This window comes from Limulus polyphemus, unplaced genomic scaffold (assembly GCF_000517525.1).
Source record: "Limulus polyphemus unplaced genomic scaffold, Limulus_polyphemus-2.1.2 Scaffold389, whole genome shotgun sequence".
NCBI classification, from domain to species: Eukaryota; Metazoa; Arthropoda; class Merostomata; order Xiphosura; family Limulidae; genus Limulus; species Limulus polyphemus.
This window is the reverse complement of record NW_013665999.1, coordinates 561271-573131: the sequence shown is the minus strand read 5'-3', so window position 1 is coordinate 573131 and position 11861 is coordinate 561271. Positions and strand designations below refer to the sequence as shown.

Sequence of the window (11861 nt, the reverse complement as noted above, 5' to 3'; positions counted from 1 at the left end):
ATTTTCTTCCTGCCACTTTTGGGTGTTTCTAGCAGTGTGACACAGTGCTCCATCTTTCTGGAACAATGTTGTGTTCTTGTCCACGAAACCCGAGGAATAAAGTGGCAAGTGTCCTTCCTCCAATATTTCGACGTATTTCGCAAAATTTATGTTGCCAACGCACTCCACTAAGCTCAATCTCTCACCAACCCAAACAGCTCCCCAAACCATCACGCTGAAACCACCATGCATCACAGTTGGCTGCAATCTGTTGAGCCAAAACTCTTGATGAGGCATTCTCCAGACCCATATCATTTTACTGTCCGAAAATTGAGCGAATCTTGATTCGTCTGAGAACAGTACGGTGTTCCAAAAGCCATCATATCACTTGCCCACTGCTTTCGTCTGACTATGTTGGCAGGTCTTAATAAGGGCTTCCGTCAAGTTGCTCTGCAACGATAACCTAATCTGTGGAGAATCCGTTGAACAGATTTCGGGCTCATCCCACCAACTTTGACCATTTCTACAGTCGTTAATCTGGGATCCATTTCGATGCTTCTCTTGACAGCCCTTTTTGTCCTCTCCGATGGACCAGGACGACCCGGATGCTGCTCAGTTGTTTCCTTGCCGTGTTTCCTGAACTGCACGATGATTCTGTTGAATGTCGAAAGCAGGATTCCCAAATTCTGCGAAAGTTGCCGCTGACTTATTCCACCATCTGCTTGACTAACTATTCTTCCTCTAACAAAATCTGACAATTCGAGAGAACCTTGAGTTCTAAGCATGTTGTAGCACAAGATAATTAGTGTGCGGACCATTTTCATTTATATAGTGCTCTGTGAACACAAATTAGCTAGCATAAATCAGTTAAATGACGAAAAATTAGGTGTCTATTTACTTGTGACCACTCAGTGTATTTTCAATATATAATTATATTATACTCAGTGTTTTTTTTAACTAGTATTGCTATTATGTATTGTTTTTGAACATTTCTAAATGCAATGTTCAATGAATAAATAAAGTAATTAAAGAAAAATGTTAGTTTCATGATATATAAGAATATTTTGAATTAATCTATCATAACTCGAAAACTAGCGGCGATCAGTTATTTTTAACATCATATTTAGAACCAACATCGTCATATTACTCATTGCATTTATTCTAGTAGCAGAGAAATCTTTCTTGTTGCCGGGTATAATTAGTAAATTGGTTTTTTTTTTTCTATAAGTTCAATAGTTGTTCAACATACTTTGCTTTTCTCTCTTTTGAGCCAACTTTAGGCATTAACACAGCAAGAACGAAGTTTTAAAATGTTATGCTAGTGCACAAAAATAACAGTTTAGATATTTGTATGTTGTTGAATAAAGACGTTCTCATTAGCATGTTTGTTGCTGTTCTATTCTTAAGAGCATTTAAGAAAAAGTAAAAACCAAAATTTCAATCGACAACTGATCCATTAGTTTGTTATTATTTTTAACTTGTTTATTTTTTACTGTTGTCATCTTGGCCAGTTAACACCAAATGGTTTGAACATTGCTTTGAATAATAATTGTTAATAATAATAACATTAATAATTACAATATTAATAATAATAACATTAATAATTATAATATTAATAATAATAACATTAATAATTATAATATTAATAATAATAACATTAATAATTATAATATTAATAATAATAACATTAATAATTATAATATTAATAATGATTAATAATAACATTAGTCCTGAGTATCAAACGTTATTTTGGAATAAAGAAAATGTACTTCAAAGGCTTCGTTTTTGAATACAGTAATTGAACATAGATTTATCGTTAATACGATGTTATTTTTCCTTAGCAGAAATAACAATTTCAATTAATTTTAAATGCTTTTATTTAGACAAAAAACTTTCCTTTACAGGCTCCACAGGCTTTTCATTTTCTTTGTGTATTTTTTTAAATGTCGTTTACGTAATGTTTTAATACGAACATCTATAGATAGAACGAATAAGTGCTACTTATTCTATGAAGAATTTTAAATTGACAATAGTATTATAAGACCATTATCAAAGTATCGATGTTTCCTTACATTTGTTAAACATTATTTTACATTTCTTTTTAACTGCAATACAAAGTACAAGTTTCTCTCTTAAGTTGATTGAAGGATTATAATTACGAGAACAATTAACTCTGTGCTATATACTATCAACGTTCTAGGTATTCATACGTTAGGATCACAATGTTTAAAGTACATATTATATTGTACTAGACTTCAACAAGATAATACGATTAACCTAACGTAAAACAACAATATTATTCTATAAATGCTTATATTTTGTGTATTACTGTCTTAGCCCTTTTTATGTTTGCTATATATTTTCGTAAACATAATCCATATGCATTAACTTGTTATACATAATGATTAAATCGGTGAATATGCTCTGTGTATTGTCCATTAATGTTTAAAACTTTTTTGAATAGTATTTAGAGTTTTAAATAATACGTTACATTGTATTAAAATACATTTCCATATGAAATTTATACTGTAGTAAACGTATATCCTTATAACACTGATGATACTTTAGTGTACCTATGAGTTTCTGACAAAGATTTATACTCACTAAACATTTAGAAATTACATTTGGTCAATCATAACAAATGAAGGATGACGGCAAACTTTAACCTGTAGAGCTGCTGTTGAAAAACAAATACAGTTTATTTAGAAAAAGTGTGTTAAAAACGATAATAAGATACAACTGTTACTCTGTTAACACATATACTGAGAACTAAGTGTACACATTGTAAAATTATACATTATAAAGTTACTTCCATGTGTTCGTTTGTTCACAAAGTATTTAAAGTGATACCCAAACGTGTAATATATAAACTTACATAGTAGATAAAAAAAAAAAAACGTATAAAACTTTCATAAACACTGTACCAACTTCGCGTTGGATATTGTATTTTATATTAATTCCATTTTATCCATTATACTGATCTTTGTAGATAGCTTGCTTTGATCAGAAGTTAATATTAATTAATACCACTTCGTCATACTGAATTGAATTTGTAGATAGCTTGCTTTGATCAGAAGTTAATATTAATTATTCCCACTTCATCATGCTGATTCGTCTCATGTTCATCGAGATCATAACCTTAAAACTGCGCGAGACATAATAACATTAACTTAAAAACAAATATTGGTCACATATGTTAATTTAGAGGATTAAACTGCACTGATATATGACACCGAGAGTAAATTGTTTTCTTTTATATTTTTTTAAAGATTTTGCTTATTGTTCAATTTCTTTACGTTGAATTTCTAGCTACATGTTTAAAAAATCAATACAAAAAGAAACATTTTTTCAAAGTCATAGATGATTTGTACCTAAACTTTATTAGTGTATTAAACCTTTCATGATAGAATTTGTTCTCACATAACGGTTGGTTTTATGTTTTTAAGCGCAAAGCTACAGAATGGGCTAACTGTACAGTGTCCACCGCAGGTATCGAAATAATACTTAGTAAAAGACAACCTTGTGTTTTTATTTCCATGATTTGTTAGTGATAAAAAATAAACAGCTAGAATTGTTACTCCCATTAATATATATTAAAGTCGAAATAAGATCAAAAACTGTATGTCACTGAATTGTATGCAAAATTTGTGTTTTATATCTACAGAATCATAACATTTGATTATACGGTCGTGAATAACACACGTTTACATCACACTAAGGTTTTACATGTTTCTTTATGTGAAACCTCCCGGTGGATCAGCGATAATCTTCAAATCTTATGAAGTTAAAATTAGGGTTTCTGCTTCTTACAACACAGCTTTAGATTTAATGCAGTTCAGGATCTTGTACCCCAAGAGAACTTATTTCAGATAGAACAATAATATTTGAAATATTTCCTGAGAAAGAAGAATCCATGGTAGACGTATAACTTCATGGAATGACTAGTATAATTAGGGTGTCCGGCATGGCCAGGTGGTTAGGGCACTCGACTCACAATCTGAGAGTCGCGGGTTCGAATCCCCGTCCCACCAAACATGCTCGCCCTTTCAGCCGTGGGGGCGTTATAATGTAACGGTCAATCCCACTATTCGTTAGTAAAAGAGTAGCCCAATAGTCGGCGGTGGGTGGTGATGACTATCTGCCTTCCCTTTAGTCTTACACTGCTAAATTAGGGACGGCTAGCGCAGATAGCCATCGTGTAGCTTTGCGCGAAATCTCAAAAACAAACAAACAAGTATTATTAGGAATGATGCTAAGGAGGTCATGGACAAGGATTTGTGCCGTCACAGTCGTGAAGAGTCATGAGTAGATAGGAGGGACGGAGAGTGCGGCGTGTACGATTACATTCCCTAAACTGCACCCATATATGTATAAAACATATTAAAAGGTTTAAAAACACCCTGAAATACTATAAAAATTAATCATTTTATATGAAAATTAGAAATGATTTCTGAAGGGGCATGTCTCCAGACTCCCCAGTATGATTTTACCACTCATTTCCTCTTTCCTCCAAAAGTAGAACCTCATTTGTAGATTTCTGCCTCCGCCCCTGTGTACTGCTTATTGTGTTAATACCTCGAAACATTTCTAGACTAAATAACGAGCTTTTTTTCATACTTTCAGTGAAAATTAAGTGTTTTTACAACGAGAGATCTGGTCAAGATTTTATCTGAAAACTTTGAAGTAACACTGAACTTAAAACCAAACTCGCTGTACTGACGCAAAAATAAGTCCAATCATTGACGAAAAATGACTGAATATTAACCTAGCATTTTAATATTCCTACAGATTTCCCGTGTGCTTGAATATTTTCATCATTACCCGTTCTGCAGTTTCGGTGCGACTTTATATATTTTATCAGTTATGTATAACTGCGGGAAGTTAAATAAAGTGAGATAACTGTTCTATTAAACTTTGTAATTATTATGTCATCTGAACAAAGAATATCTGTATAGACGCGTTACTCAGTTATTTCTCAAACATTCCAGTTAAAACATTCTTCAAGCAACTTCAACATGCTCTAGCCATGACTTAAGACATATACAGAAGGTTGATTACGTTACATAAATATAAAGTCGCAGTTGAACGGCAGATATTAGAGCTGAATCTTGACATTATTTGCCATTACTTAGGTAGTACGATGCCACAGAAAACTGATTGCTTTTGGGAAAGGTATGTAACAACCCTTTCCGACTCAAAATATTCTTACACTTACGTCATAAAGATTTATTCAGATCAGAGATTTGAATTTCAGAAAGGATAATATATCTTGTTCCTAACGGCATTGAAAAACAAAGGAAATGGATCAACTTGGAGAACCAGGACCACGCAGAAAAGAGATCTACAATAAGTCATAATCCAGCCGAGGTAAGCAAAGTGCGACATGTTGTAAAAGGTAAGCATCTACGAACACAAAGTTTCGTGGCAAAAGCTGTTCAAATGCCATAAGAAACTGTACTCAACATACTCAAGTGGATCTCCGCACAGAAAAGTGACACAAGCCACATGAACACAAGCTGCTTCCACGATATATCCGTTAAACTGTTGCATACCTCAACCAACTGGAGAATGAAACCGGTATTCATGAAATTTCATATGAAGCCATACCGATAAAGTCGTCAGGAATTTTGTGAAATTGGACTGTTGAAACAAGAGCTGGAAAACCACTGTCCATGTAAATTTGGTGGAAATGGAAAGCTTGCAGGGAGATGTGGTGTGCTTTCGACAGGACAGTCTTACAATGAAATTTTCTGCAACGGAAACTGTTCTACTGAGCTAATGTCAAGGTGTGTGGTTATTAGACAGAGAATGACCGGACGCAATGACATGGACAGCAATGACGTGATGAAGCTACAAAATCATATTGATATAACGTACTCAACCTCTGTATAATGTTGTAATGAAGTTTGTGTGATTGTCAGTCTGAAAATGATTAAAATAGTGAGGTATGCATTGATATGCAAACGAAGACAAAATGGTGGTATAATATCCTGGCAAAAATTGATAGTGCTACAAAAAACTCTGACGTTCACCTTTTTTGCTTCACACGAAAATACACTTGACTTTAGTGTTCGTGCTATGTAACGTTACAACCAGGCTTATTTAATTGTCTCTCTGGTTATACGTAGCATTGTGACCAGGTTCAAGTGATTGTCTGTATTTGGATATGTAACGTTACAATTAACTTTATGTGATTGCTTATCTGGGTATATGTAACGTTACATCCAGGTTTATGTGAGTGTCTCTCTGGACATCATGGAGTAAGTAGACTCTATATGCAGGGATGGACAAAGTACTCAATAGGTATAAAACGAATACGCACGCTAAAAATCAACAATGACAGAGAATTTTTCTTTCAAAGATGATTTGATTCTCTATCTAACAAGCCCCAAAACCAGGCAAGAAACCATCGCTAAGATACCAAACCAGAAAGAGACCAACATAACAAATTATTCAGGTTTCTTCTTCTTGTTTTAGTCGGATAACTCTACAACTATTTCATCACTAACGTCAGTTTAGATCCAAATCCACTCTATGTGTTTCTGAGCAGTGTAAGATGTTATCGCTTAGTCGTAATAACTAGTAGTGAATAAAAAAACATCATAATTCTAGATATAAACGATGTTATCATTACACCTTGAAGTTAGCTTTTTTACAGAAATCTAGTGTTCCTGTAAAACGCTTAAGTACAGGGTAAAACAGGAATTACCACCCAATGTAGCATATACTCAATAATAATTTGTACACTATACAATCGGTGTCCTTAAGTAACCAATTCTTATATTACATATGAAGTGAAGGAGTAAAAAAAATCAATATACATAATATTAAATTTTATTAAACACATTTATAGAATACACTAACTTTATGTATACACAGACAAACAGTCACAAGACCTAAACGTAACATTACATATACCCAGACAGGCAATCATATAAACGTGGTCACAATGCTTGATATATGCAAGCAATAAAAAACATTTTGCAAATGTAAAATGATGTAGGGATGGCAGTGCCGAAAATATACATAATATTAAATTTTATTACACACATTTATAGAATACACTAACTTTATGTATACACAGACAAACAATCACAAGACCTAAACGTAACATTACATATACACAGACAGGCAATCATATAAACGTGGTCACAATGCTAGATATATGCAAGCAATAAAAAACATTTTGCAAATGTAAAATGATGTAGGGATGGCAGTGCCGAAAATAGTGCAAACAAGAACATAGGGATGATACAGCGATACATAGATAAACCCCACATGACTTTCAATATCAAAATTTATACGTAGCGTTACGCCAAAGTTTATGTGATTGTCTGTCTGGGTATGTGTAACGTTATGTCCAGGTTTATGTGATTGTCTGTCTGGGTATGGGTAACGTTACATATAGGTTTATGTGATTGTCTGTCTGGGTATGTGTAACGTTATGTCCAGGTTTATGTGATTGTCTTTCTGGGTATGTGTAAAGTTACGTCCAGGTTTATGTGATTGTCTGGCTGGGTATATATAACATTACGTCCAGGCTTATATGGTTGTCTGTCTGGTTATATGTAGCGTTACGTCCAGGCTTATGTGATTATCTGTGTGGTCACATGTAGCGTTACGCCCAGATTTATGTGATTGTCTGTCTGGATATATGTAACGTTACGCCTAGGTTTATGTGATTGTCTGTCTGGGTATATATAACGTTGAGTCGAGATTTACGTGATTGTTTGTTTGGGTATATGTAACATTCTGAACAGGTTTGTGTGATTGTTTTTCTGGGTATGTGTAACGTTGTAAGAAAGTGAATTTGTATGTTTGGATATGTGATGTATTATATTTCAGTTTATATCATTTTCTGTATGGGTGTAAACAACACTGTGATCAAGCGTTTACGCTTGTTTGTTTGAGTAAATCTGACGTTGTGATCAAATTCGTACGTTCGTCCGACTGGACAAGTGACATCGCACCGACTGTCTATGTAAAGGCAATCGAGTATACGTGCTTATCAGGCTAGACATGTGTAATACTATGACAGGATTAGAATGCTTATCTGTTTGGTATGTATTATATTGTGATGATAGTGTTTGTAATGTCTATAAAAACATATGAAAATAACCGATGATCGTGTTTGGGATTGCTCTACTTATTAAAATCTGTATATGATGGATATTATAAGGTATCGACAGTCATGTGAACATGTTTATTATATGCTATTTATAAAAAGCCTTGTAATGTCTATAAAAACATATGAAAATAACCGATGATCGTGTTTGGGATTGCTCTACTTAATAAAATCTGTATATGATGGATATTATAAGGTATCGACAGTCATGTGAACATGTTTATTATATGATGGATATTATAAGGTATCGACAGTCATGTGAACATGTTTATTATATGATGGATATTATAAGGTATCGACAGTCATGTGAACATGTTTATTATATGATGGATATTATAAGGTATCGACAGTCATGTGAACATGTTTATTATATGCTATTTATAAAAAGCCGCATTCGTGAGAGGTTGTTTTTCTTATCTGAAAAAAAAGTTTCATTTTCTTCATTTAACAAACGAACAATTTTATTTAAGTTACTTATCTTCAGTGACCACTATATGAACTTTAATTCGAAGACGAAAATATAAGAATATATTTTATAATCCAAATTTCAAATTAAAAGTTTTACCATAATTACTGTAACTTTTTTAATTGTTTCAAAGCAAAAACACACATTTTAACAAATATAATCTATTTTTATTTATTCATTTGACAAAATTAGAATATCATTTTTTTTTAATTACTGGCTCATAAGTTTGTTTTACTTAAATTTCTCAAGTAGCTTTAATATTCCAGTTGCTTCAGTTACATTATTGATTTGTTTTATTTAGGCTCCTCCTCCTTTTTTGTTACCTTGGCAACGTGTTGTTGTTATGTTATTTGACGCAAAGTCATTCATTGCACTAAGCAATCCTTATGAAATTGAAATTTAAACGAAAATCTGTATCTTTGGTGTAATTACTGTAAATATCCTACAAAGTGTTCAGTTATTAAAGAACGTTGTATACTTGGCTGCCATCTAGTATTATTATATTTAAACTTGCTAGTATACTTTCGGCAAATAGAACATATGAACATATTTTATTTGTTTGAAAGTTATGGTTCTTGCGATACCTTCGAAAGTCATTGAAAAAATTTAGTCAGTAGTAATTTAATATGCATATAAAAAACAACACTTGTGTTAAGTTTTCCATGCAAGGAAAATAGAACTTAATACAAGAGCATTCTTGCTACCTTCGATTATTATTTTAAAGTTCAAACAAAACAAATATACAATTCAACAATAAACAATGTCTGACTCATATATATGAAACACTATAGTTTTTTGTATAGGTGTTTGGAATCTTATTTATTCTGATTAAGAAGTTAGCACACAGGATCACATACAAAAAGTTGTAATGATTTTCAAAGGAGACCCAAAACTTGCCCCCCCCCCTAATGGCACAGACTGCAGACTTAACGCTAAAAACCAGGTTTCGATACCCGTGGTGAGCATGGCACAGATAGCCCATTATGTAGCTTTGTGCTTAGCTTCAAACAAGCCCAAAACTCGAGCGCTTTCGAATAGTTCACTATTCTTCTTCAGGAGAATAAAAGGTTAATGTTTATGTTTAATGAGTGTGATGTCGACGTCACGTAAAACGGATGTTCAATATGAGTTCTCTTATGAAATCTTATATCATTTAGACAACAGCTTAACATTAAAACTTTGCATTTTAAGAATTTTTGGAATTGAAATATTCATCTTTAGTGCACAAGGGGTAAGCGGCCAAGTTTCATATCCCTAGGACTAAGGTATAGCTCTCCTTAATTTTGACATTCTTGTAAGAGAGAAGGTAGTTAGTCAACAGCACTCACCGCGATAATGCGCCCTCAACTGAAAGTGTAGAGTGTTTCATGTCTTGAACTCCAGAGCCTTTGATTCTCAACCCGACACGCTAACTACTAGCTCTCGAATGGTTAAGATTTTTAGGTGCAAGAGTTTAGAAAAAAAAATAAGTAGCTATGATGATTTTATGGATATAAGCCTTCTGAAGAAAAAATACCATTGATTAACACAATAAGTATAATTTCACTAAAAAATTTTACATTTGTTGTATTTACAGCACTGTAATTGAATAACAAAAATTGCAATCCGGACAGGTTCAGGGCTGTTACTCGTTCTATATAACATCTACATGAAACTTGAAAGAGGACGTCCTGAGCTTCATCCTTAAAACCAAAAATATGTTCGATTATTTTGTTCACTCTGATCTTAATAAAGTACAAAAATTCATATTAATTTCATTCCAGAATGTATCAGCAAACTTTCTCAGAATTGTTTTGCTTGTAGTTAAGCACAGAGCTACACAATGGGCTGTCATGTCTGTGCCCACTACGGGTATCATCATCCAATTTCTAGCGATATACGCCGCGGACGTACCGCTGTGCGACTGGGGGGCTAACTTTTACATACTCTTAAGTATATATTTTTCATGTCATATAGTAAATTCCTTATCCAAATATATTCCGCTTATTATTTTATAGTTTTGTTTTATAAAGTAGAAGGAGGAAAAATGGAAAGGATGCACTGAAACCCACAAAGCTGGGGTTTTAGCCCCAATCTCCACCAGTTATATATATATATTACTCAAACACCATCTGCCGAGGGGAGAGGTGGTAATTCACTGCATAATTAATATATGTGAAAGAGCTCTACACTTTCTAAAAGCTAATTCCATGTAAGGTTCAGTCAAACCTTTAATTATCAATTTCCGATTGTAAGTTTAATTTACTAATGATTACATGTTCGGACTACTAAAAGAAAATTACTTGTTTCCTGAGGCTTTTGTAAAAATATGTCCTTCAAAAATATGTATAAACACCACGAATAACTTTTCTACAGTTACTGAACCAGTGAGCTTCTGAACAAAATTTAATGCTTTATAACCATGAAAAATTATATTGGAAATCTATGTCGTTCCTATAAATGTGGCTTTTGCATTAATAAAACGCTGTTGTATCTTTGAAAAGGTGACCCATAGGCCGGGCACGGCCTATGTTTGTATACTCAGACTGTGAACTTGAGGATTCATGGCTTGCAGCTAGTTGTCGCGAAAAACGCGCTACACTTTGGGGTTGTATATAGGTGCTCTATAAAAATGACTGTTAACTCCCACAACTGGTCAAAAAAGGGTAACCCTAGAGTTAGCATAGAGTGCTGGTGATTGGCTGCCTTTCTTGGAGACTATAAGCTCAAAACTATAAAGAACGGCTTCTATAGCTTTGCACTAAAATTCTGAAATAAACAATTCTTTACAAACATGAGACTTGTATTAGAATTTGTTTTATGTTTGCAAATGTTATTTTTACACTAGAACACTGTTATATTTTCACGCACTTCACACACTAGAACGCTGTAATATTTACAAAGTTCACTCTTACAATATAACCTCTGTCATACAACATAACATGATATTTAGGGACAACAATGGACTTATGATTCTATTTAGACTATCCCATCCTCTAAATTAAACAAAACTATTAAATAAAAATATCAAAATCAAAACAACCTCAAAGCCAGTCCTTATCATTGATATAGTTATCAAGCGTTCTCTTAAACTCACATAAAATTGCTGCCTCCACAATATATGAAGGCAACTCGTTCCAAAAAGCTAACCACCCTGTTAGAAAATAAAACTGTCTTAGCTGAGGATGACTCCTTCGCTGCCAAAATTTATATTTCTCTCCGCTAGTCTTACCATTCTCACCATTAAAAATGAAAAAAGTTGATGCATCAACACTATCAGTTTCCTTAATAATTTAAACACTTCAAACAGAT

The 11861-nt window shown here is 33.3% G+C and overlaps 1 protein-coding gene and 1 long non-coding RNA gene across 2 annotated transcripts in view; both read right to left on the bottom strand.

Moving 5' to 3' along the window:
• The window catches only part of LOC106457900 (band 7 protein AAEL010189-like), a 79652-nt gene that overhangs the window by 42825 nt on the left and 24966 nt on the right, over positions 1-11861 (bottom strand). The gene's annotated exons all lie outside the window — the stretch shown is intronic.
• Positions 309-11861, bottom strand: part of LOC111085436 — a 13136-nt gene continuing 1583 nt past the window's right edge. Inside the window, exons 2-3 of the long non-coding RNA XR_002610268.1 lie at positions 10213-10214; positions 309-319 (exon numbers count right to left, since the gene is read on the bottom strand). This is a non-coding gene — a long non-coding RNA (uncharacterized LOC111085436). The remainder of the gene's footprint in view (positions 320-10212; positions 10215-11861) is intronic.